This window comes from Panthera pardus, unplaced genomic scaffold (genome assembly GCF_024362965.1).
Source record: "Panthera pardus isolate Hobbes unplaced genomic scaffold, ASM2436296v1 HiC_scaffold_16, whole genome shotgun sequence".
NCBI classification, from domain to species: Eukaryota; Metazoa; Chordata; class Mammalia; order Carnivora; family Felidae; genus Panthera; species Panthera pardus.
In genome coordinates, this window is record NW_026526721.1 from 50,130,947 (window position 1) to 50,157,941 (window position 26,995).

The following is a 26,995-nucleotide window of genomic DNA, read 5'->3' on the forward strand; positions in this document are numbered from 1 at the left end:
AAATTAAAGCTACAAATGATCCTTATAAACATTTCCAAGATTTCCAAGATATGTTTTGTGATTTATTTGTTTGTATTTTTTCCAACATACAAAAGAATCTGAGCTTTGGTGATAGCCATTACTGCTATGGTTAACTTTGGTGAATATTGACTTGGATAGGGCATAATGGATGCTTTTAATGAGCTGTAAATTTCTATATTTTGATATGGGTGATAGTTATAGAAATATATAGTTGTAAAATTACATTGATCATTATGCTTAAGATTTGTAAACTTTATGTAATTCAATAACATCAATAATAGGATCATATGTGGGTTTATTGCTACAGACTTATTTTTTCCTTTTGGTTTCAATTATTTAGTCATGTTGGATAGAATGTTGAGAATTGTATATGAAATCCTGAGATCATACATGAAAAATTATAGAGGGAATATCAGTTTCTTCTAGTAGATAGTTAAAATACAATCAAGTTGTAAGATACAGATTGGGATTAAGAAATCTGAAGGATTTCAGATTTTTGTAAGAAGAAAGCTTTGTTTGGATTTTTTAGACTTTTTGTAGACTTATTGGTCAGTTTTTAATTTATTATTATTGTTATTTATTATTTATTTATTATTTATTAGTCTAGTCTATTATTATTAATAATATTACTACTTTTAGTCTATTATTATTATTATTATTATTACTATCCCTGACAGCTTAGATATCAGCAAAAGTCTTGAGGAAAAAACTGCAGGCAGAATGTTGGCTAATTTCTTTTGCTTCCCTTTTGGTCTGTAAAAGGAGAACAAAAAACAAAGAAACCAAATAACTTCTGTTTACTTTCAGAATCCTTTTTTCTTTTTTTTCATTTTATTTTTTAGAGAGAGAGAGAGAGAGCACTTTCATGTACAAGCTGGGGGTGGGGGGGGGAGAGAGAGAGAGAGAGAGCACTTTCATGTACAAGCTGGGGGTGCAGGGGAGAGAGAGAGAGAGAGAGAGAGAGAGAGAGAGAGAGAGAGAGAGAGAATCTTAAGTAGGCTTCATGCTCCGTGCAGAGCCCCCATGTATGGCTGGATCTCATCACCCCCAGATCTTGACCTGAGCCAAAATCAGGAATTGAATGCTCATCCAACTAAGTCACCCAGGCATACCCTCAGAATCCTTCATTTCTGACACAAGCTATGTGAGGATTTCCCAAACCAAGCAGTTCTTCCATTCTCTGTAGACTCCAGTTGGGTGTCCTCAATTCAATTCAATTCTGACATTATCTACCTGAGGTTAATACAGACTGACCCCACCACAGGCTTAGGGCTCAGTCCTAAAGAACAACCCCACTTCAATTACCAGTTGTAAGTCTGAGGTTTTTATATGTGCTTCTGACCTGTTGGCTGTAAGTCGGAGGTTCCTATGATCCCCTCCTTGGGTTTGATAATTTGCTAGAGTAGCTCACAGTCAGGAAAAATATTACTTATTTGATTACTGGTGTATTATAAAAGGATGCAATTCAGGAACAGCCAGATGGAAGGGATGCATAGGGCAAGGTATGTGGGAAGTAACACAGAGCTTGTGCCCTCTCTGGCATGCCACCCTCCCAGCATTTTCATGTTTTCACCAACCTGGAAGCCCTCCAAACCCTGTTTAGGATTTTTATGGAGACTTCATTACATAGGCAGGGTTAATTAAATCATTGGTCATTGGTGATTAATTCAACCTTCAGTTCCTGTCTACAGCCCTTCTAGTGCAGAGGTCAGGGATGGGGCTGAAAGTTCTGACCCTGTAATCACACTAGTTAGTTCCCTTGGCAACCAACCTCCTTCTGAGGTTATCTAAGAACTTTCCAAAAATCATCTCATTAACATAAACACATGTGTGGTTGAAAGGGGCTTGTTATGAATAACAAAAGACACTTCTTTTGCCTTTGTCACACTGGAGTTATTTCAAGAACCCAGGACAAAATAGCAAATATTATAACAAAAGATTCTCCCATTGCTCTTATCACTTAGAAAATTACAAGGGTTTTAGGAGCTGCTGACAGGAACAGGGATGAAGATCAAATATATATTTCTTATTATAAATCACAGCAGAGTTTGGAGGCTTGTTTTCTTATATCCTGTCTGTTTTAGTAGAACCAAAATCTAGTTGTTTTCTTCTCAGTCAAGAGAATCTTCTATAAGCTCGATTTACACAGCTTTTTGTTCCTTCTCTATGCCACTGTATATGAAATGGCAATGCCCTGAGGGGCAAAAAGCGTAGCAAATAAAGGGCTCGACCTTATATATCTCACATTCTTCTGCATTTTAGCCCTTTAGGATTTTTATGGCATGACTGATCTCCAAATCTCTTCAAACTGCATTCCTCCAAGCTCATGTCATTATTTTAAGTGAGGTTACAAACTACCTCTTCACACCTGGGTTTAAATAACTTTTTGATAATACATTTATGGCAAAATTTGATATTTTTCTGATAAAATGGAAAGCAGGCTGTTTAACCACATTGACAATTTAAAAACCTCATGTATCATATTTAGATTTGAAACTAATTGCATATTAAAGTACAAGTTGGAATATATTTTTTTCTATCAACTACAGGAGAGACTTCTTCATGACCTGATGTTTTGATTCCTGTAACTTTTATAAATGAAATATTAGCTATCAGTTTGAAAATAATTGTGTTCGTTTTAAAACTCAGGATAAGACATAATTTATATTCAACGTGATTATTGACATGGCTGGTCTTGTGGCAACCTTTTCTGTTTGTTTTCTATTTGACTCATCTGTTCTCTACCCCTTTTACTTTCTTTTTCTGTTCTCTTTGAGATTAACTGAGTAATATTTACAATTCTATTTTACTTCATTGGTTGGATTATCAGGTATAATTTTTGGTGTTTTATTTTACTGCTTGCAATAAAATTTGAAATATACATTTTTACTTCACCCAGTCAACCTTCGAGTGATATTATACCACTTCGAAGTTAACACAAGCAACTTAAAACAGTATACTTACTTGCCTCCCAGACCTAGAGTTACTGGTGTCATGTATCTTACTTTTGTATATATTATAACTTCCACAATATATTGCCATTATTCTTATTTAAGTAATTAGATTTTTAAGAAATTTAACTGTCTATCTTTAAAAAATCCTTTAGAGGTGACTGTGACTCAGTCAGTTGGGTGGCTCAGTCAGTTGGGTGTCTGACTTTTTTTTTTTTTTAATTTTTTTTTTTAACGTTTATTTATTTTTGGGACAGAGAGAGACAGAGCATGAACGGGGAGGGGCAGAGAGAGAGGGAGACACAGAATTGGAAGCAGGCTCCAGGCTCTGAGCCATCAGCCCAGAGCCTGACGCAGGGCTCGAACTCACGGACCGCGAGATCGTGACCTGAGCTGAAGTCGGACGCTTAACCGACTGAGCCACCCAGGTGCCCCGGGTGTCTGACTCTTGATTGCATCTCAGGTTATGATGGGTTTGATCATGGGATTGAGCTATCAGGCTCCAGGCTTGATAGCAAAGGGTGATTCCCCCTCTCCCTCTCTGACCCTCTCCTGCTGGTGCTTGCATGCATGCTCTTTCTCTTTCAAAATAAATAAATAAACTTTAAAAATAAATATAAATAAATAAATGTCTTTTGTATTTAACCCTGTGATAAGCAGTATCAGTGGTCACAGTTTCTTTCTATAGGAAAGGAAATTTCCATTCTAATTCTTCAACGTTTCTGATAATGTGATTAATTCTTTCAGCCCTTAGTTGTCTGAAAACATCTTTATTTTGGCATAGTATTTAAGCATATTTTTTCTGGGTAAAGAATTTTAAATTGATGATTTTGTTTTGTTTTGTTTTGTTGTTTTTATCTCCTCAGTATTTGAAGATGTTGCTCCACTATTATTTTTATTTTTTCTTTCATGTAACATAACTTACAGTTTTGCTACATGTAACACTTCTCCTCCAGGGAGTAAAACTACACAGACACTAGTCACCTGAAGTTATCCCATAACACAATGATGCTCTTTTCTGCTTTTATTTTAATTCTTGTTTCCTTTTGTTGCTACATTTGGATCATTATCATAGCTCTGACTTTAAGTTAATGTTATCTTTTCTTTTAGAATGTATAATCTGTTCTTTTACCTTCTCAGTGTAATTTTCATCTTTGATACTGTATCACTGAGATTATCTTGCTTGCTTCTTTTCAGAGATTATGATCTTTCAGTACCCAATGATCAATACATTTAAGGCCTTTGTTTTTTATATTTTGTAGTTTTCAGTTATTTCAGTCAGGAATGTGAAGTCATTTCTTGTGATGATATTTAGTACCAAGGAGAAAATGCCTACTCTGTCATTGAAACGTTTCTTTGCTCATTTTACCAAGATACTAGAGATGGAAGAATCTGAGATTCTTGTTCATTTCCCCCATTTACCTGAAAAAAAAATCTATTCACTGTCATTGTCCTTCTGTTCATGTTGTAATTGGTCTTTTTCCTGGGAATTTTTCAACAGATATTTTTAAGAATGAAAACTGAGAGTCATCTAAGTGACTCCTATTTTAATGAAGAAACATACTTCTAGGAATGAGGATATGCATATAGTTACTTCACTACTGTTAAAATTAAAAAAGAGGGGCGCCTGGGTGGCGCAGTCGGTTAAGCGTCCGACTTCAGCCAGGTCACGATCTCACGGTCCGTGAGTTCGAGCCCCGCGTCAGGCTCTGGGCTGATGGCTCAGAGCCTGGAGCCTGTTTCCGATTCTGTGTCTCCCTCTCTCTCTGCCCCTCCCCCGTTCATGCTCTGTCTCTCTCTGTCCCAAAAAATAAAATAAACGTTGAAAAAAAAATTAAAAAAAAAAAATTAAAAAAGAAGTTGGAGATATTTTCAAATTTGAAATTCCTTCCTGGTGGTTGAGCTACAAGGGGAAAAATTATCTTTTTTTTCCTCCCACATATACAAACTGCACTTTTGGCTTAATTCAAACTGTATTCTAGCATTCTTTTAGGGACCCATCACATGGATCATAAAGATTTCTTCTCAGTTATCAATGATGGGTCAGCAGGAGGGTCTTCATAAGATAATATAAATTAAAAAAATTGTTCTGTTGTTGGTAAACTCTGTCTTGCCTCATACATGATATTTCACTTTGGTTTGTCAACAAATTTCATGTTGGAAATATTACACGTGATTAATAGACTTATGTTACAGGCCTTTGTATTTATGAATAATTTTATATCCCTTTTGATAATATCTATTGTCCGTCCTATATTGTCCTTACCACTGAGGCTGAGGATGGTAGGGGGAGATTCAGTAGGAGGCAGTGAATGAAGAATAGGAGCACATAAATGAAGGTCTAATATAAGCCAGGATTTTCCTGACAACAACACATTTATTTTATCCTTTGAATTTTGACCAATTAGAAAATCTACTATTGACCGAAAATTTGAAGTGAACGTGCTTCAACTTCTACTATCCTGAAAAGTTTTCAGAAAAGTTTGCCTAGGGTAACAGAGAGAGAATATGAGTTTGAGTGAGTATGTGCTTATTATTTGTTTTTTAAAAATAATTTTGTACGGGGCGCCTGGGTGGCTCAGTCGGTTAAGCGGCCGACTTCGGCTCAGGTCATGATCTCGTGGTCCATGAGTTCGAGCCCCGCGTCGGGCTCTGTGCTGACAGCTCAGAGCCTGAAGCCTGTTTCAGATTCTGTGTCTCCCTCTCTCTGACCCTCCCCTGTTCATGCTCTGTCTCTCCCTGTCTCAAAAATAAATAAAACATTAAAAAAAATTAAAAATAAATAATAATTTTGTAGGTTTCTAATGATAGGCCTTATTAGCTTGACATGGGCTTTTGATGCAGCTTTGATATTTTTGTTGTTGTTCTTATTTTATTTCTAAGAATAATCCTAACATTCTGGTAGATACTGAGTAATATGATATTTTTCCTTTTCTAGTCAGGTGGAAAACTTATTGGAAAAACTTTTATGGACACAGAAGTTACTTAAAAAATTGAAGTAATGTTACAGAGGATGAGGCAGGGCAATGTTGGGCATTTTTCTAAGCTGCGCATAGCTGGGCTGTATAACATTTGATGACATTTGTCTACCCTTGAAAATGAAAAGCTAGAGATCACTGAACCAAATATTAGGATAAAACAACAGAAATAATTTAGAACTAAATCTCACCAGGCTTCTCAGCTTCACATTCATACTCTAGAAGATCTTGGAATTTAAGAAGTGTATTTCATATTACCCTGTAGAGGAGAGAATAGTAATAAACAAGTAAAACCCTGGGTTATAGCATTATAAGAGAACACCTGACTTTCTAAAGATTAATTCCTGGGGCACCTGGGTGGCTCAGTTGCTTACACATCTGACTCTTGATTTTGGCTCAGGCCATGACCTCATGGTCCTGAGATGGAGCCCTGTGTGGGGCTTTGCACTGAGCGTGGAGCCTGTTTAAGATTCTCTGTTTCTCTCTGTCTCTCTCACACTCTGCCCCTCTCCTTGGCTCATGCTCTCTCTCTGTCTCTCTAAAATTAAAAAAAAATAATTAATTAAAAATGATTAATTACTGAATTTAGAGAAAATAGGAACTCATTCATCCAAAAGATCTGGAAGCATATGAAGGGATGGAGGGATGCATTCTGAAGAATGAAGAAACTGGTTTTCTCTTTGAGAGTATCCAGTAAATAATATCCTTTCCTTTACCAATTTTTGAGCAAATTATACATTAGACCAAAGTAAGCTACCTGGAATTGAAAATATTCTCTTTATTACTGATTAAGGGTAAGTTGACAACACAGGGCATCAGATTTATTTATTCCATTAAAGGTAATAATGGCCTGTGGTGGTCCTCCCCAAGTGAGATGACCTCTGTAGTTAAGACATATGTTTGGAAAAGCAGGGAACCACTCCTGTTTACCGTTACTTTTTTCTCCAAAAAGGAAGAAGTAGAAGGATTCGATTAGTAACTTTGTCTCTGCAGGGTGGAGTGACTAAATGAGGTTTCATCTGGAAGGAAAAACAGAGGTCAGGATGACACTGAAGAATATTTTTTAGATAATTTTCGTTTTTAGCTTTGAAAAAACAATAACTATATATTGGGACTCCTCCTGATGAATCTCAGCTCCAAATAGCAAACCTGATAGTTTTCTCAAAATAGAGTATGGGAATATGAATAATGAATGTAAAGTAATGCAAAAGAGTTTGGCAAAGCTATTATGAAACATATATTCAAATGATATTTCTCCTTTAAATTACAAGCCTTCAGAGTTTACATGTTTTATCAAACCGTAACAGTACTGCTCAAAAACAGTTTTGAAATCTTTCCTTGGAAATTAATTTTTAGATTGTATGATGATCTTTTTCAGGAGATTACATCTTTTAAAAATTGAAAAAAAAAAATGCACAGGCAAGTTTTTGTTCCTGCTGTCTCAATGAGCTCATTCCCCTATCCTCATTGTCTTCCAGACCACACAAATTCCATACCACCTCAAAAAGACACTTAAAACGAAAAAAGTAAAAAATTTGTATATGGACATTCAGTCTTGTAGAAAACCCTCACAAAATCATGCTAAAACAGTGCTCTCCAAATTATTCTGTTTTTCCAGAGGGTTAAAATATCCTTCTTGGCCCCAGGGCCAGAATATATTAAATTATTCCCTGGCTAGGATAAATCCCACAACTACCTGAACTGGTTTTGCTTAATTGGCCTCCATACCTCACTCAGGTTTAATGAAAATCCTCAACATTTTCTTCTAGATTGTTTCTTCCTTTCATATATTCTTGTCCATTATCAGCTGCTTAACTAAATGAAAACCTTGTATTTAAGCTAATTTACATATGTAAATTTTATCTAATGCTCTAATACATTCATGAATGGGATTGGGTTGGTCATTCATCATACTCTGGACAAAAGTAGCATAAAAATCAAGTCTATATTTTGATACAAGTAATTATTAAATACTAATCTTGATACATTTATCAAGAATCTCCTCTCTGAATTACAAGAAGCACAATGTTGCAAATTCTCAAAACTCAAATAAAACATAGCAACGTCTACCACAGAAATCAAGTCTGCATATGTGAAGTAAAATTGTTCTAGAAAAATATTGCATATACAATCAGAATCCTAGAACCAGATTTTTCTGGTTTTCTCTATAAGCTAAGAACTATTGACAGCTTGCCTTTGAGTGTAAAAGCTGAGGAATTGATCTTCTTTAAATGTAGCTGACCTGCATGGTATACAAGACAGAGATACTAAAAAATAGGAAATTTTGGATCTTCTATGGACAAAGTCAAATTCTTCCAGTCTGCGCTTAAGCAAGTGAAAGACAAGCTGAACCTCAACAAAGTGGTTATATCAAAGGGAAGTCAATGAATTAGAATGACCATTTTCCCCAGATTTTGTTTCTGATTACAAGCCTTAAAGACTTATTCCTTGTAATAAGTTAAAATATGCTTTTCTCTTTCCTTCCCAGTAACTTCTTTCTATTAACCTCATTTCAATTTGCTGCTACACAGAAGACTTTGCTACTTGACTGGCTTCTGTATGAGACAGTAGTTATTCTCTTCTCCAAATTAAATGTTCTCAGGTCTTTCCACATAAATGAAAATATATACATATAGTTAAATATATATATATATATATATATACACACACATACATACATACATACATATACACACATACAAATATACAAACTGATATTTGTCAAAGGCGGCACATTAGAATTTTGAGAGAAATAAGTTCTCATTGTGTGGAATCCCCCCATGTAATGTCAGATGCTTAGCATTCTTGTCCCTTTTCTTAAATTCCAAGTGACATTTATAAGTCATTGAGACAACCACAAAATAGCCCTCATGCATTTCTAAATAATCCTTGGGTTTGGTTTGGTCTTGATTGAAACCACATATATCTTTAGTCTATTAATACTCTTCTGTACAAATTCCAGCTTTTCACAAAGCTAGATGTCTTCCTGGAACTGAATGAAGTATAACTTTAGAGTGGAATTATCCTTTTGTTTTTCCTCTGGACACCATATGTCTATGTTGTTATTGAGTCCCGTTTTTGACACGCTATTTTATTTTATTTTATTTAGCATTCATTATTTGTATTTGTATTTGTATTTTTTTTTATTTTTTATTATATGAAATTTATTGTCAAATTAGTTTCCATACAACACCCAGTGCTCATCCCAAAAGATGCCCTCTTTAATGCCCATCACCTACCCTCCACTTCCTCCTAGCCCCCATCAACCCTCAGTTTGTTCTCAGTTTTTAAGAGTCTTTTATGCTTTGGCTCTCTCTCCCACTCTAACCTCTTTTTTTTCTTTTTTTTTTTCCTTCCCCTCCCCCATGGGTTTCTGTTAAGTTTCTCAGGATCCACAGAAGAGTGAAACCATATGGTATCTGTCTTTCTCTGTATGGCTTATTTCACTTAGGATAACACTCTCCAGTTCCATCCACGATGCTACAAAGGGCCATATTTCATTCTTTCTCATTGCCACGTAGTACTCCATTGTGTATATAAACCACAATTTCTTTATCCATTCATCAGTTGATGGCATTTAGGCTTTTTCCACAATTTGGCTATTATTGAGAGTGCTGCTATAAACATTGGAGTACAAGTGCCCCTATGCATCAGTACTCCTGTATCCCTTGGGTAAATTCCTAGCAGTGCTACTGCTGGGTCATAGGGTAGGTCTATTTTTAATTTTTTGAGGAACCTCCACACTGTTTTCCAGGGTGGCTGTACCAGTTTGCATTCCCACCAACAGTGCAAGAGGGTTCCCGTTTCTCCACATCCTCTCCAGCATCTATAGTCTCCCGATTTGTTCATTTTGGCCACTCTGACTGGCGTGAGTTGACACGCTATTTTAAAACATACTGATCTCCAAGTCCATTGAAATCCTAAAGTCATTTTCATATTATCATTAAACCTCATCAGTCCAACTCTGGGCATAGGTGACTGTATTAAAAAGCAAGGATGTTTATATTTATTCTTATTAATTAATTGTTTCTCTGGATAAGTTGCCCAACTTTTTTGAACGTTTGAGGTCACTAATAAGTGTTTATAACACATCTAGCTCTATTCCAATTCAGAAACTTAATATTTGATGTTTTCCATCTAGAACAATTTGAGGAACCTCTAACCACCAAAATTTGTATGGGGATTATCTGATGACTCTAGCCTTCTCAATCCATGATACTCTATTTTCTTCTTAGCACTTACCATAACCTATAGTTACTGTGTTTGTTTGTTTGTTTGTTTGTTTTCTGTCCCTCACAGAAAATGTTAGCTATCTGAGGCAGGCATCATGTCTTAACCACTGTTTGATTCTTAGCACCCAGTAAATGATTAGCCCATACATGGTGCCTAGAGAGGTTTATCAAATTTTCATCTAATATACCAGATTTTTGCCTGCAAGTTTAAATGTATACAATGTTAAAAACATTGCCTAAACAATTCACAGAACCTGATGGTAGATCATCGTGGCTGTTTGAAACCTACTTCAGGCAAAAATAACTTGTTAGCATAGCTTAGGTATGATCATTCATTCTGTTTGGAATTTAACTCTTCACATTATTAGTGCTGATTGCCTATTATTCCTGGCTGTCAACTTCTCTGGTAGAGAATTGAAAAAGATTTCTGAATAAGTCACTTGCTTTTACCAACAAAATGTAGGTTGAAGTGCATGTGTCCTTTCTGAGCAGAAGTTTAGAGTGTCAATATTTGCCGGTCTCTTCCTCCTGAATGATACTTAAAAAAAAAAAAAGCAGGGGCGCCTGGGTGGCGCAGTCGGTTAAGCGTCCGACTTCAGCCAGGTCACGATCTCGCGGTCCGTGAGTTCGAGCCCCGCGTCAGGCTCTGGGCTGATGGCTCGGAGCCTGGAGCCTGTTTCCGATTCTGTGTCTCCCTCTCTCTCTGCCCCTCCCCCGTTCATGCTCTGTCTCTCTCTGTCCCAAAAATAAATAAAAAACGTTGAAAAAAAAATTAAAAAAAAAAAAAAGCAAATATCTATATGGAATCTCTGTCCGTCTGAGCCTCTGAATTACTATACTAAACAGATACCTTGAGGAACCCAAGATAGACATGTAGCTTAAGAAAAAAATGTATTATTGGGGAACAGTACCCCATTGCCTTGTGATTATTTTTGTCCTAGACTGTCTTTTTGTATAGCAAACACTCCTGGATAATATAGGTAGCATCTCCCTCTAAGGCAGAAGGGAGATTTATAGTTTCCTGACCAGGAAAATAAAGATAACGTTTCCCTCTAGGGCAAAGATTGGGCAGGTTTTTTTTTTTTTTTTCCAGCTGCCTATATAGTATTGGGTTTTGTTTGTTTGTTTGTTTGTAAGCTCTGTTTTCCTCACTTGTGGCCTAAACCCATTCTGTGTGCTACATACACCTGAGACACTTGCCAGTGTCGCTTCTTGAGACTGGCAGAGAAAGAGGAACTCATATACAAGTATCTCATGCTGCCTACTGTGCTTTGAGTAATAAAATCTCTTGTCTCTAACCCAGAAATCTTGTGTCCACTGGCAGCATCTGTGAAACTGTAGTAGGCTTCTTGGTTAGCTTACAAAAAGGCTAAAATCTCAGGTCATTCACAGTTCCTTACATTATTTTTGCCCTCTTTTAAGAAACTGTGACTTGAGAGGGGTCATGTATTACTGTAAAATAACCTAAAGTAGCCTGACTAATACACTCATCATCCATCTACATTTCCTTTAGGCTTTATTTCTGCTCATGTTTATAACATTAAATTGGACCTTATTAGTAGTATCACAGACAAAGGAAAGGTGAGACAGATGGTGAGGAAAAACTCAAAAAGCAAAAAATATGCAATGGTCTCACCAAAAAAGGGAGGTCAAGGAGGATATCCCAGACTGTATTAGAACTTGGGAATTGGGGGATAGCCAATAGACTATGCTGTTAATCAGAGATTGTGAAGTTCATCATGTATTAATATCAGATTAAAGTTTTGTGATTGAAGAAATAAAGGACATCGGTACCTTCTTGAGCAATCCAGAGAATTAGAAGTTTGTGCTGGAAGGAGTATCAGAGACATAATAAGACTTTGAAAATGAAAAAAAACAAAAACAAAAACAGAAGCTCAAAAATTAGATGACTTTTGGAAGTCATTCAGGTAGTTAATAAATGATCCAGAATTGTTAGCTGAGTCACCCACCTACTGGTCATAATACACTTCCTACAATACACCGCTATCTTATTCCCTCCCATATTTCCCTCATTTTCTCCTTTAATGAATATTCTCTTGGCATCTGTGTGCCAAGTCTACACTAGATATGGTAACAAAGACACAGTTCCATCATTTTAATCATTTTATCTATATGCAGGAAACATGATTCTATGGATGGGGTCCAGGGACCTTCACAATTACACCATGCAGATGAGTAGATTAGAAACTAAGTCTCAAGGGAATATCTGACTTGAGGTTGACTGAAAATCTTACAGTCCTCTATGTAAACAAACTCATGTACCCTGGTTGAAATAGGAGAACATAATGTTGTTTAGACTTCTTTGGTTTCAGAAAAAGTAACTTATTTTACATAGTGCTTGGTATTAAAAAATTTCACATGCCCTATGTAAATTTATTTACACAGTAATCGTAGCAGGTAATGCATAACAGAAGAAAGAGTATGAACATTAACTTCAGAAGGTCTGCAAGTGAATAAAGTACAGATACCTATACTACACACTTGAGAATTTACTTAATCTCTTCAAATTCATTTACTTCATTAGGAAATGGACATACTTGATCAGCTTGTGAGGATTAAATCGGATAATATACAACCTCTAGCACATTCTAAATTTGAATACATACTAATTGTCTTTATTTTCACATAGCTACTTTTCAATAGGCTAAGCAAATTCCCTTTATGTAGTCAACATGTATTCCACACACACTGGGCAACCTTGCAGTTGTATGGCCCATTGTAGTTTAAAAAATTTTCATATGATTTATTTTACTTGATCCTCCCAATAAAAATTGTAAAGCTCACATAATAAATTAATCATTACAAAGATACAAAATATGTATAACAAAGTTACTGTGTGGAATTAAAACTTGCTGAAGAATATAACATAATTTTAAATAGGATGTAAATATGACAGAAAATAGAACAGAGAAGTTGTATAAACAAAGAAACCCAGAAGTCTAGAAGAGAGTGATGTTACGTCTCATTTGGTCACAGATTCTTCAAGGGAGAGTAGACAGCACTGTCATTTTCCATTCTAGAGAGATTTAGGTAATGTGTAGTGTCTGTTGACAAACACTGAGTGCATGTATACTCATGTCTTGGATGATCAGGAAGACACAAAGGAGTTCAAAGCGTAGCTGATAATAACACAACTATTTTGTAACACAACGTAAACCTCAAATTTTAAACTCCAACTCACAGTCTGTATTATTGTACTAAATAAGCCGTGAATGTAAGCCATGAGCTCTCTGAGGCCAAACAGGTGCAGGCACGTGGGTTTGAAAGACTTCCAAAGAAGAAAATGTATGGGTTTCGCTGTCTACAATGGCAAATAAAAGAGATTCAGTATCAGCCACTGATATGGTGCTCATCCTGCAGAGTGCAACACAATACAGAAAGGAATTTTGAAGAAGTGGGGACATAAGGAACTTCTTTTGGGGAAACCTAAAAGTTAATATAAACTTATTAAAAAAGACATGAAAAGTATATGTATACATATTTGTATTTGTGTTAAAATTAAACACAGGTAAATGAGTACACCTTACCTATTAGTTCTCCATAAACATGGTGACATTGAAACATCACTGGATATCCTGGAGTCACCCATATTCTTGGAATTAATTTGGGAAGACTGCCTAAATTAGATGAACCGGAGGCACAAGTATTTAGGTAATATTCAGAAACTCCAGCATGAATTTGGCTACTGTGATTTGAGTGACTTCTTAAGAATGCCCTTGCTAATTTTCAAGCTGGTTGGAGAGATTGCATTGGGTTGGCTTATGCCATCCCTGCATTTCCTGAGAGGAGCAGGAAAAAGACAAGGCAGATCATTTTGTCATTAAAGTTCACATGAAGAAATTATGATGGAAGCCACTATTCCCTAGAAGAAAACTGGGCAAAACAGTTGATGAGAAAGAGCAAACCTGTAAATTGACCCAACTGTAGAATCATTCAGGGATGAAAGACCAAAAGAATAAATGTGGTTCTGATATAGCAAATTTACCACTAATGTGAATACTAATCTCTTTATCCCCGGAGACTACTTCTACTGCTGGTATTATCATTGGAAAAGGACTTTAATTCAGACATGTCTAATTACACTATAGGTTAATTCTATTAACTAGAAAATCTCCAAAGGACTTCAACATTTTTGACTATTAAATAAATTTAAGTGGTCTAACCAAATTTCTAGTGATTGCCTTTCACTGCAGAGAGAAACTATTTGATAAATCTGCTTTTCCTTCTGGAAAACTAGAACAGAGACTTGACCTTAAGGGCAATAACAATTTATTGTAATTACCCTTAATGTATGGTAGAGATGGTTATGTTAGGTATAGTTTGTATTTTTCCCAGTGATTGCTTCCTTTGCTATTGCCATCCTTATGTGTAGGCACAAATTATTAGTTTTAATAATAAAACTAATAATGATAAAACAAATGGGCTTCTTTATCATACATGCAAGAAAGTCTCATTTGTAGTGTTAATGGAATCAAAAGAGTTTTCTTTCACTTAGGTCATCCTGTTATAATAGGCAAATACCAGTTTTCAGTACAGAGTGTGTGGACTCTCTGAATAGGGTTATTTTTCTTTTTTAAAGTTTAGGCATTAGTCTAGACACATTGGAACAATTAGAACGGTTAAGATTCATTATGGTTGTTTGTTCCAGCTCTGCCTGAGCATTTAACAAACTTTTATTTGTATGTAGAAGAATGTTATATTCCATTCCTATCTCTCCTCTCACCACTGGAAATTTCCCATTCATTATTTAATTCAGTGTTTCTCATTTGGTGAGAATGAGAATTAAATAAGAGTTCAGCACAGCAATATACACTGGGGAGAAAAATACCAATAAAACATAGTGCCTTATCTCAAGGACTTTACAATGTTTTAAATGAGATAGACTTGAACACAGATAATTACAACATGGGAGCCCAGAGGATATGCAACCAGCTCTACCGAGGTGGCCTTGCAGTCGGAATCTAAGTATTTGTGACTAGTTTCAGGAAAACAAATCAGTTAAAGAGTTAGAAATACTTATTTTATAGGATTCTATGACTATAATATCTGAGGTGTGGATTTGGCAAATACTGAAAGATTTCATGTAAATACCATGACTTTAACCTCATAGACAAGGTAAGGACTGTAGAAATAATTATCAGTTGCAAGTTGGAAATGCACAAGTAGACTTTTTAGGATTGAAATGTCAAATGGTGATTTTAAAAGGAGGAAATATGGATATGGTTTATGATATAACCTGGTAATTACAGAGGAACCACAAGGGAATCTATAAAAGTGATTAACGGTAGCTGCATTAAAGAGAAGGAAGACAAAAGAAAGGGCAAAGGGAGAGAGGTAAGGAAAATAACTTCCACTGAGGCAATACAGAATTATCAGAATCTATTTAAATAATTTTGTTCAGAAGCAATACCTAATTGTGACTCCCTGGTACATTTATCGTATAAAAATGACAGTGCTAAAAAAGTCTATCACAAAGTAAATGTGCAAATTCAATATTATGTCTCATTCCTCCTTGTCTTGCCTCTCCCTCATTATACTGCTTATAATGTTATAATATGAATGTGAGGGTCATGGTTTCCAGCTTTGACGTCTACTCAGAAATGGATAGAGAAATTGTAAAAACAACAAACAACAACAACAACAAAATAGATGCATACAAGTGGAGTGCCTCAGGTTGTGGAAAGAAACAGGAAGGATTTTTCTTAGGACCTCCAGTTCTACTACAAGGGTTAAGAAATGGTCAACAAGTTGGGAAGAATAACTGGGAGATGAAAATGAAAGTATTATGTGAGAGTATGAGGGTGGGGGAGGCATTAGAAAGGAAAGAGAAGAATGAACTAAAGGTGTAAATAAGACTAAACAAATTGGAAATTATTAGTGTCCCTGCTTTAGAATGAAAATGCATGTGATAATTTGCTTGTACAGCCAACAGTCATCGTATATAAAACCTCTTTCTGTATCAGGTATGATGCCTTACGCATACTATCTTCTGGAACCCACTTGACAACTCATTAGTTCAATATCCATGCATTTCTAGATAATCTTTTCCATTATCTTCAGATTATGTAAATCAGCTTCCTTCTTTATGTTATCCCTATGTAAGAGTAAGAGTCACAACAATTGTCGTTTAAAGAGAACAGTTCTCATGTTCCACGCAAAGGTGCTTATTCCAAAGAAATATATACATCAAGCAACATAAATTTTCTACTTTTAGTAGTGTCTCTAGATTACCAGGGTTTCTAAGATGATTTACCTTAATTACAACCCCTTCACAGCCATTGAGAATCCAGTAACTTCTCTCTGATAGGCAGTCAGGAAAGAGCACTTCCCAATACTGGTTTCAATCTCTGGAGAGATTGAAGGCTAACACTCAAAATCGCCCCATCCATTACTAATCCACCAGAAAAATGTATGATGTCATTGTTCATCTGACTTTCACTAAGCATTCAGACTGGTAAAACCCATTTTCAGCTCAGCCACAGGCAGCCAGCAAAAAAAAAAAAAACAAAAAAAAACCAGAATTGGCTGCTATTGCTACAAGTTTAATTGGCATTGTTTAAACCCTAAACAAATATCAAATCCGGAGTATGAATGGAATGCAGAGGACTGACAAAGGGCTGTCCTTCAGGAACCCCAAAACAAGTATTTCTGATTTGTGGAAATTCCCATCCCTGATCCTTAGACTTTGTTCTCTAGTTCAGTTTTGTAAGTCTCTGTCCCACTAAATGAGCCCCACCAGTCCTTCCCTTTCCTAGGCCCCCAATATATTATTGCTCATAGCCAATGCTGCAGGAACCACTTACAGTGACTCATAACCAATGGTCTCATAACCACTTGCTCAGTGTCAGGCTAGTGAAGGAGAAAGGAAGAAGCTCTGGGCCCAATGACTGCATCCAGATTTGTAACTGATCCTGCTTTTCATAAACTAATGCTTATCATGGCATTAAAATCTATAGACATGCAATGCTTCCTGGCCTGGGTACATGCTTAGAGGATTCAAAGGAATTTTGTAAAGAAACTGTATTTGGAGTTTTAATTAAAAGTTCCATTTTTTTCTCCTTTTATAGGCTTTCTAATGTACTGTGTCACCCATGACTGTTGCTTCAGTTTTCATCTGTATTCCAGTGGTGCTCTTCTTATTACTAGCATCTCCATTTTGTCTAAAGTTAGTTCAGACCACTTGTCTAAGCTTCCAACTTTTATATCCAAATGCTTACTCAATACTGCACTTAGTTGCCTCAAAGGGAACTGAACTCAGGACATAAATGATCATACTACTTAATTTTTCCTCAAACCTGGTGTCTTCATTCAAAAAAGTACCTTGGGGGTGCCTGGGTGGTTCAGTTGGTTAAGTGTAAGACTCTTGGTTTCAGCTCAGGTCATAATCTCATGGTCTTCGTGAGTTTGAGCTCCACATCGGGCTCTGCACTGACAGCATGAAGCCAGCTTGGAATTCTCTCTCTTCCTCTGTCTCTCTGCCCCTCATCTGCTTCTGCTCCCTCCCTCTCTCTTTCTCTCTCTTTCTCACTCTCTCTCAAAATAAATAAACTTAAACATAATTTTAAAAAATTAAAAAGTGCCTTGCATTTGTTAAGCACCTAGTATTAGCTAGTAAAACTCTAAATAGTATTAATCTATATAACATGGGAGATTATATGAGGTTTCAATTGTGTGTAACTGTTCAGATTCATTCACTGAATTAGGGAAAACCAATGGCTTGACAAATACTAGGTACTTTTTTTCTTTTAATGTTTATTTATTATTAAGAGACAGAGCGTGAACAGGGGAGGGGCAGAGAGAGAGGAAGACACAGAATCTCAAGCAGGCTCCAGGTTCTGAGGTGTCAGCCCAGAGCCCGACGCTGGGCTTGGGCTCACAAACCTCAAGATCATGACTTGAGTTGAAGTCAGATGCTTAACCAACTGAGTCATCCAGGCGCCCCAATGCTAAGTACTTTTAAAAATGACTTACATAGGGGGACCTGGGTGGCTCAGTCGACTTCAACTCAAGTTAAGCATCCGACTTCAACTCAAGTCATGATCTCAAGGTCTGTGAGTTCGAGCCCCGCGTCGGGCTCTGTGTTGACAGCCTAGATCCTGGAGCCTGCTTCAGATTCTGTGTCTCCCTCTACCCCTCCCCTGCTCATGGTCTGTCTCTCTCTCTCTCTCTCTCTCCCTCAAAAATAAAGATTAAAAAAAAATTTTAAGTGAATTACATATATTGGCACATTTAAACTTTACAACAATAAAAAAACAAGAACTATTATACCTTTTTAGAGATTGGAAGGTGGACACACAGAGAGATTTAGTAACTTGTCCAAGATCACATGGCTAATAAGGATTAGAGCTGGGGTTTAATCCTGTGAAGTATGGTTCCAGGTTCCACATTTGTGTTTTGCACACACTATGAGTTTTTCTACAAATATTAGTGATTAATGCTAGTTAACTGTTCACAATGTATCAGGTTTTGAACTAAGTGCCTGAAAAGTATTATTTGTTAAACTTAACATCGACCTAAGAAAGAATATAATAATCTTGTTTTACAGTTGAGGGCATTGAGGTACAAGGTGGTTAGCTAATTTTCATAACTAGTCCTTAACTAGTCAGTTGTGATGCCACAATTTATTACCTTCCATTCTCATTCCAGGTCTCACATTTTTAACATTTAACATTCTTGGCACTTTACAACCCTATTTAAATAAACTAGCCAGTTTTGGATCGGAAGAATAGAAAAATATTTTTATGCATTAGCAAAGTCTCTATCTTTTTAAGTACATTATTATTATTATTATTTATTTTTTTAATGTTTATTTTATTTTATTTTTTATTTATTTATTTTTGAGACAGGGAGAGACAGAGCATGAATGGGGGAGGGTCAGAGAGAGAGGGAGACACAGAATCTGAAACAGGCTCCAGGCTCTGAGCTGTCAGCACAGAGCATGACGCAGGGCTCGAAATCACGGACGTGAGATCACGACCTGGGCCAAAGTCGGACGCCCAACCAACTGAGCCACCCAGGCGCCCCAATGTTTATTTATTTTTGAGAGAGGGAGAGAGAGACAGAATGCAAGTGGGGGAGGGGCAGAAAGAGACAGAGACACAGGATCTGAAGAGGCTCCAGGCTCTGAGCTGTCAGCACTGACCCTGACATGGGGCTCCAACTCACAAACCATGAGATCATGACCTGACCCAAAGTTGGACGCTTAACCGACTGAGCCACCCAGATGCCCCTTAAGTACTGTTAAACATGCAAACAAATTTAAATTAAAGTTTTTGTCTTACTCTGATCCAATTCTCTAATCTCATCTAAAAGTCCAAGTGTTTTTAACTAAGTACTTGCACGGCTTCATTCTGAAGAAATTGAGTTCTCTATTAATGGATCAAAATTTAAAAATAAATTAAATAATTTTGACTAATTTTCTTTAAATTTTCAGCATTACTTTTCTTTCCAAAACACTAACTTTTATCTCTGAGGAATTTGGCTATTGTAGAGTCAAATATTTCTCTGAATTTTGGAACATAAACTGGATCTTTTAGGCTTTTCCGGTAATTTGTTCTTTTAGAAAATAGAATGCTGTAGATCTCCTCCCCTCTCTAAACTTTGAAAAGTAAATTACAGTGCTGGTATCACCTTGGGAGCATATTTTATTTGAGTAATAATCATTCCCTTTGACAACATATGTCATCTTATTTAAAAAAAAAGAAAAAAAAAAGATGATTTCCAGCAGCTCATAAAAAGGCTCCAAATGTATAATACACATCATCAAAGATTTTTCCATCCCTGTTTCATTTTTATGAATAGATCAAGAAACATACATATTTAAATTGCCTTTAGATGAGTGCTTTAACAATGAGACCTAGTACTTGGTTACTTCAAAATATATAAATTTTATTTGGAGTGATTATAAATCAAAAACACATTTTAAAATTCACTACTCTCCAGTAAAGTTTTTTTATGAAATGATGTTAATGTTTAATATTCTATATGAATCCTCTGTTGTAGAGTTAAAACACAGGCAATCTTGAAACACAGCCACTAATTTTACTTTTTTTTTTTAGTTTTATTTATTTATTTTGAGAGAGTCAGAGAGAATATGAGCAGGGGAGGGTCAGAGAGAGAGGGAAAATCTCAAGCAGGCTCCAAACTGCCCTATGAGGGGGCTCCGGGCTGAAACCCATGAACCCTGAGATCATGGCCTGTGGGGAAATCAAGAGTCGGAGGCTTAACTGACTGAGCCACCCAGGCACCCGTAATTTCACTTTCAAAATCATAGGGGCGCCTGGGTGGCTCAGTCGGTTAAGCGTCCGACTTCGGCTCAGGTCATGATCTCGAGGTCCATGAGTTCGAGCCCCGCGTCAGGCTCTGTGCTGACAGCTCAGAGCCTGGAGCCTGTTTCAGATTCTGTGTCTCCCTCTCTCTCTGCCCCTCCCCTGTTCATGCTCTGTCTCTCTCTGTCTCAAAAATAAATAAACATTAAAAAAAATTAAAAAAAAATCATAGTGACATCTTGAGTCTTCTAAGATAGATTCTCTGAATTTTGATCTTACTGAAAATCAACTCATGATCCTAATATGAATCTGCTCACTGGCATAGTTTAACAAAAAAGTGACTATAATTTCATATTATAGTGATCAGTTTTGTTTTTGAAAGAATGCCTAAAAGGAAGAGCAGTTCAGGTGACAATGTTCACAACTCCAAATTAACTCATTTGCTGTTTAATTAGCTGTCTCAGATATAAAGACTGCTACCATGAGACCACATCAAAGGTAAGTATCCTTGCTTTCCTGCACACAGTTGCTGTTCTGGCTCAGCAGTCTTAAGTGGAGAGAAGGGAGAGAACAGACACTCCCCGGGACTTACCTCCAAAGGGAAAAAAGAGTAGTAATAAGTGCCCTTCCCCCCTCCTCCTCTCTAATTCATTTATCCTCTTTACTATTTACAAATATCCTTTCCTCCTTTCTAAGAGGCTCCCTTGTAATCTGTAAACACAAAGAAAAGAGAAGTTGGTTCTTAAACTCTCACTAAGCTCATATGTCAGAATATCAAAGGGTCAGTTTCTGCTGCCCTGGGGATATTCTAGAGAGTGATTTCTCTTGTCTTCATCTAGAAAGACTGGCAGCTGGTGAGATTGCAGCCTCTGAAACAATGGAGTCTACTAAAAATTTCTAACATTTATATGATTCCTTTTATTCCTTTTATCCTCAAAGTGCTTTATAAACATTAAACTAATTAAGTGAAAGCAATTTGTGAATTAAGGCATACTTATAAACAACTGCCTGTCATTGGTGAGAAATATTTGTCCTTGTTTATTATTTCATTACTAGGCTTATGGGTGGCTTTTTAATTTTAATAGCATTATCCAAGACACCAAGGCCAAAGAAGTGGAAATGCTTCATGGTAAAGTGATCCACTTGCTATGCTATAAAATGAACCCAATCACCCCAATACCCATTCCACACACAGCTTAATTCATTTGATAAGAGTAACTGGAAGAGATTTAGCTAAGGAAAACTTAAGAAAAAATCCTGTTAATCTTATCTCTTTTTATTCTCAATATTTTATGGGGAAAAAAAACCCCAATAAACTTAGAATCTATAGGTAGACTATCCATTGTGTTAATATGTTAAGAAAAATAATCTAAAACCTCAAACCTCTTTATATAATGCTAAGTAGGTTAATAAGAAAAGTAGGTTTATAGAACATTTCATAAGGAAACTTCACATGCATATGCAAAACTTTTCAAGAGCATAAATGTCTCCTTGAAAAATTAAAAGATCACTGCTCTAAATGTTACTCTTAATTTATCAAGGTTCTCAAGACTAAAATGTGTATACCCTTGCCCAACCAGGAAGATCTCGGGGGGAAAAAGGCTGAGATTAGATAGGTATGTTTTTAAGTGACTCTCTGAAAAATCCCTTCAAGAGTAAAAGCATTTTACTATAAATTTAGAAAGATTTGGAAACATTTTTTTTCAAGCAGCATGTGAAATTTTTAATTGATCGAAGTAACTGCCCTGACAATTTGAACTGAATAAGAGATTAAAATTCTTCATATACAAACCATGTGCTGCTTTTGGGGAGAAATTTGCATGAATACCTAATGAATAGCTGGGCAATTTTAAGACAATCTACTTGGTTTTTAAAATATATGACTATGGTTAATATCTAATTGATTCCAATGGTGATAAGACAGCTAGTCAACATTTTGAATCATAGAAGAATCAATATAATGAAATCCCATTGCAAAGCCCCTGTATTTTATTTATTCTTAGTATTTTTAAAAAGTTTATTTAATTATTTTGAGAGAGAGAGAAAGAGAAAGAGAGAATGAGCAGGAGGGGCAGAGAGAGAGGGAAAGAATCCCAAGCAGGCTCCTCACTGTCAGCAATGGAGGAACCAGATATAGGGCTTGAAGCCATGAACAATGACCTGAGCTAAAATCAAAATTCAGATGTACAACTGACTGAGCCATGCAGGCACCCACAAAGCCCTTTCAGAAATACATTGCTTATACTGGGAGTCAAAAAATTCATTTTAATCAAGAGAATATTGACATCTGGAATAAAATTTTAGATCTGAAAAAGCTAACATGTCTAATTTCCTCATTACATAACTGAAGAAATACGTTCTCAAAGTTTAGATGCTGGCAAAGTCAAATAGCAACTTTGTTATAGAAGTTAGAACACAATTATGCCAGGTGATCTTTCCACCCCACCAGACTGATCTACATCTAATTCGAGAACTTTGCAAAACAGGCACTGTTCCGGCATATTTTGCTAACATGCTACAGAAGTATTTGTGTGTGAAGAGACGCTATTTGGCACCATATATTCTAACCTTAGTTTCCTTGGGTTGTAAAAAGGGATTGTTTGTCAGTACAGAATTTTCTCTTTGTTAGTGTCTGAAAGGTGCTGATATTTTATTTGCACTGAAGTTTTGTTAGCCCTTGACTTTGTTAGCCTCTGAAGAATGCATTTCTGTTACCAATGAACCAAGAGTTTTTAAACTATTGTGTGCTAATCACTTTTGGGCAGTCAATTGAAAACTATGGACCTTTCTCAAAATAATATACTTAAGTGCCTAAAATACATTGTATATTATAACAAAGGAAACAAATTATGTTGAAATGCAATTATCAATATATTATGAAATGAAACTCACACTATAGTAGAATGTGTCCCTTTATTAATGCATTACAGTGTAGGTATAATACTTACCATAATTTTTTAGTTAACAGTGAATACAAACAATATATTTAGGTACATGCGACAAACTGCAATGGGATTGGAAAATATCTCTGGTTTCTATTGGTAACAGTCACAGGTACTGCTAACTATTATGATTTCCTGCCTATATTAATAATCAAAAGAAGTGAAGAATTTTACCTAGAGATTGCTTAAAAAAAGATATTTTTTTTCCTACGAAAATCATGTACCCTTAAATTCTGACCTCACAGATCTCAAAGGTTCTCACAGGTTGAAAACCTCTATTTCTGTCGGTTTACATTTTAGATAACCCCATTTGTTCCATTTCAATTCATTTCTTTCAGGGTCTACCCTTTATCCTGTGACCCAGAATATTGCTGAAGATTTTATAACTGAACACATTCATTTTTCTAGTTCAGTTTCGGGACAATCACTGGAGGTAACATCTTTGAACAATTGATCTTATTTTACAACATTGAAGCAATTTGCTGCCACCCTGGTTAATAGCTCAAGTAGCTGGAGACATCTTTTTGCCTTTATAGGAATAGCAACATTGCTAACCAAAGCTTTTTTAGTAATGACAGCAGCCAATAACACTGCTAAACTGTAATGAGTTATGATGATAAATCAGAGCTGTCTGAATATCTTATGCTCAATATGAATCTTCCCTTGCCGGCCTGTTATGATCTATGTTTCCTAACTCTGACAGGGACGACTAAGACAACTGCAGTGTTAATCTCTACCTAACCCAAATGGATCCCATGTCATTAGACACTCATGCCTGGGAATACAGATTGTTAGATTATTAGATTTGAATTAAAAAGGATGTGTTTTTCCCTCCAGGCTTCCTTATTCCTGTGTTTGTTGTCTTCAATATGGATTTTTTATGATGTTTTAACTATTATTGTTTATTATTATTATCTCATTTTAATTGTGTATTTGATGACCCTGGCATCAGGGAGGATCAGGGGAATATAATATAAATAAAATTATCCTGACACACAAAGACTACAGGTGGTGTTTAAATTTGTTTTTCTTATCTCTCCATGAAATCATAGAGGTATTTAATTTATTTTCTTCTCTTTTGCTCACTTTCTTTTCCCCCTATGACACTCAACCTAGAAAACACCTGCAATTAACATGTTTTTCAAGACACATTGCCTCCCTACCTCAAATATGCCTTTGTAAGGTAACATAATTTGTAGTGATCTTCAACTATGCATGAAAGATTTTGGTCAAATTTATTTCTCAACAATTTTCTGTCTTTTCCAGAGACAAAAATCTTTCTCAAAATATGCATTATAGAATTATATTAATAATGTCAACAATGTCAGTTTTAAATACCTTACAAGTGAGAATGTATGTGTATATACAGCAGGTAGGCTCTACAGTAACCATGGAAACAACTAGAATCCAGCAATACTTTCACAATTTACATTGCCTAGTCTGTGTTAAGGGCTGTGGAAAGAGGAATAAAAACAGCAACCTAAAATGATGGAAAGAACTAACCTTCTGTTGACTCTATGTCAAGGGCGCTGTATTCATTATTTGGATCAATTATACTCTCTCAGTTATGCAGGAAATAGCATTATTTCCCTCCATTTTACAGATGAGACAAATGGGTCTCAGAGCAATTAAATAACTTGCCTGCAGTTGTGGAGCTAGCAAATGTGGTGGGGCCAGAATTCTAATTCACAACTCTCAGATGCGGAAGCCATATTCCTTGGCTATGCCAAATATCCCTTTAGATGATAGCGTTAGTTTTGTAGTTTGTAGTTTGGTGTGAGGAAATTGGGAAAGCTTTACTTGAATTAAGACATCCTCCACCCAAGGTACCACTGATTGTTTCTTGGGTGGAGGCATATCATCTAAAGAAAGCTCCATTCTAGATAAGGAAAATATTCTACTTTTAAGAAGTATTTTATTTGTGGGGCGCCTGCATGGCTCAGTCGGTTAAGTATCCGACTTCAGCTCAGGTCATCATCTGGCAGTTTGTGAGTTCGAGCCCCATGTCAGGCTCTGTGCTGACAGCTCAGAGGTTGCAGTCTGCTTCGGATTCTGTGTGCCCCTCTCTCTCTGGCCCTCCCCCACTCATTCTCTCTCTCTCTCTCTCTCTCTCTCTCTCTCTCTCAAAATAAACATGAAAAAAATTTTTAAAAAGAAAAAGAAGCATTTTATTTGTATCTTCTACTATTTTACCACACCTGTCCTCACTGATTTCTTAAGAGCGATGTTCTGTAAGAATAACATCAATGATAAAAGTAATACAGCACAGGAAGAGGTAAATTTGACTGAACCAGATGATGTGCATTCATTCAAAGAGCTCTGTAGCTGCCTTCCAATTGCTGCCTCAGTTGGAAACCTACATGGATGCAGCAGAAACATTATTATCCAGAGTTGATAACTTTGTTGAATTATTAATTATTGCCTCCCTGTAAGGGAAAAAATTACCAATAAAAGTGTGATTAATGTTATAATATATTAACAGGTGGCTAGATATGCTTGTGAACAGGTGAGATAAATTGTCCTAAGGACAGAGGGAGAGAAAACTGAAAAAAATACCAGCACAGATGGATAAATATGAGGTAAACTGGGAAAAATACAGGACAATCCAAAATGATGGTTTCAACCTGATGCTAAGAATTCAGCTCAGTGTTAAAGAGAATAGAGAACATTCGTGACTAAATCCCACTGTTCAGAGCAAAGTGAAAATAATTCACTGGCTTGAAAATGCCATAGGAGACTACTCCACACCTATTTACTTGAGATAATTGGATCAAATCATTATTTTTAAATAATTTGTATATGTTAGATATAGGAGGGATATCCTACAAATTCAATGAGAAGACCTTAGGTTTTTCAAAAGAATTGCTATGGAAAGAACCTAAAAAAGCAAGATGTAGCAAAGCAAATGGAAATGATATTATACTTTTTTTTGAAAGTGATATAATTTATGCTGAATCTGACTTTCTATAAGGGCAGATACCATGTTGTAGTCACAAAGAGAATTTCCAATAACTAGTAAAATTTCTGATACATAGGTAATAGTAAGCAAATGCCAATTTCATATAAGCATAAAAGGAGGGAAGGGAGAGAAAATAAAGAAGGAAGGAAGGAAGGAAGGGAGAAAGGAAGTGAGGAAAAGAAGAAGGAGGGAGGGAGAAAGACTCATTGAAGTCTTATTTGTTGAACAATATTTCATCAGGCATGTTGTGCAGTTCATCAGTGTAAAATCTACCATTCTGAAAATATTCTACTTGTTGCCATGGTGTCAGTATCCAAAAGTCGGTCAAAGACAGATATGATTCTGAATAACTCTCTTCTGTTCCCCCTTTCAGACTCAGTTAAACTGGAACCAAGTGGTAGATTTGGTTTAAGTTCTTCTTAGGTTCCTGTGTCCTAAAAGACCTAGCAAAGTTATTTATAAGAAGGAAAATCAGAGGAGATAAAAGTAATTTATTCAAGTGGGATTTGCTCTATATCAAGTTGCAGTGATGGTCTTCTAAAGATCAGGGCTGCTACAGTCTTCAAAGTTTATGGAGCCATGTCCACACGTGAATTAGGAGCCCTACCCATTTGCCCCCATAA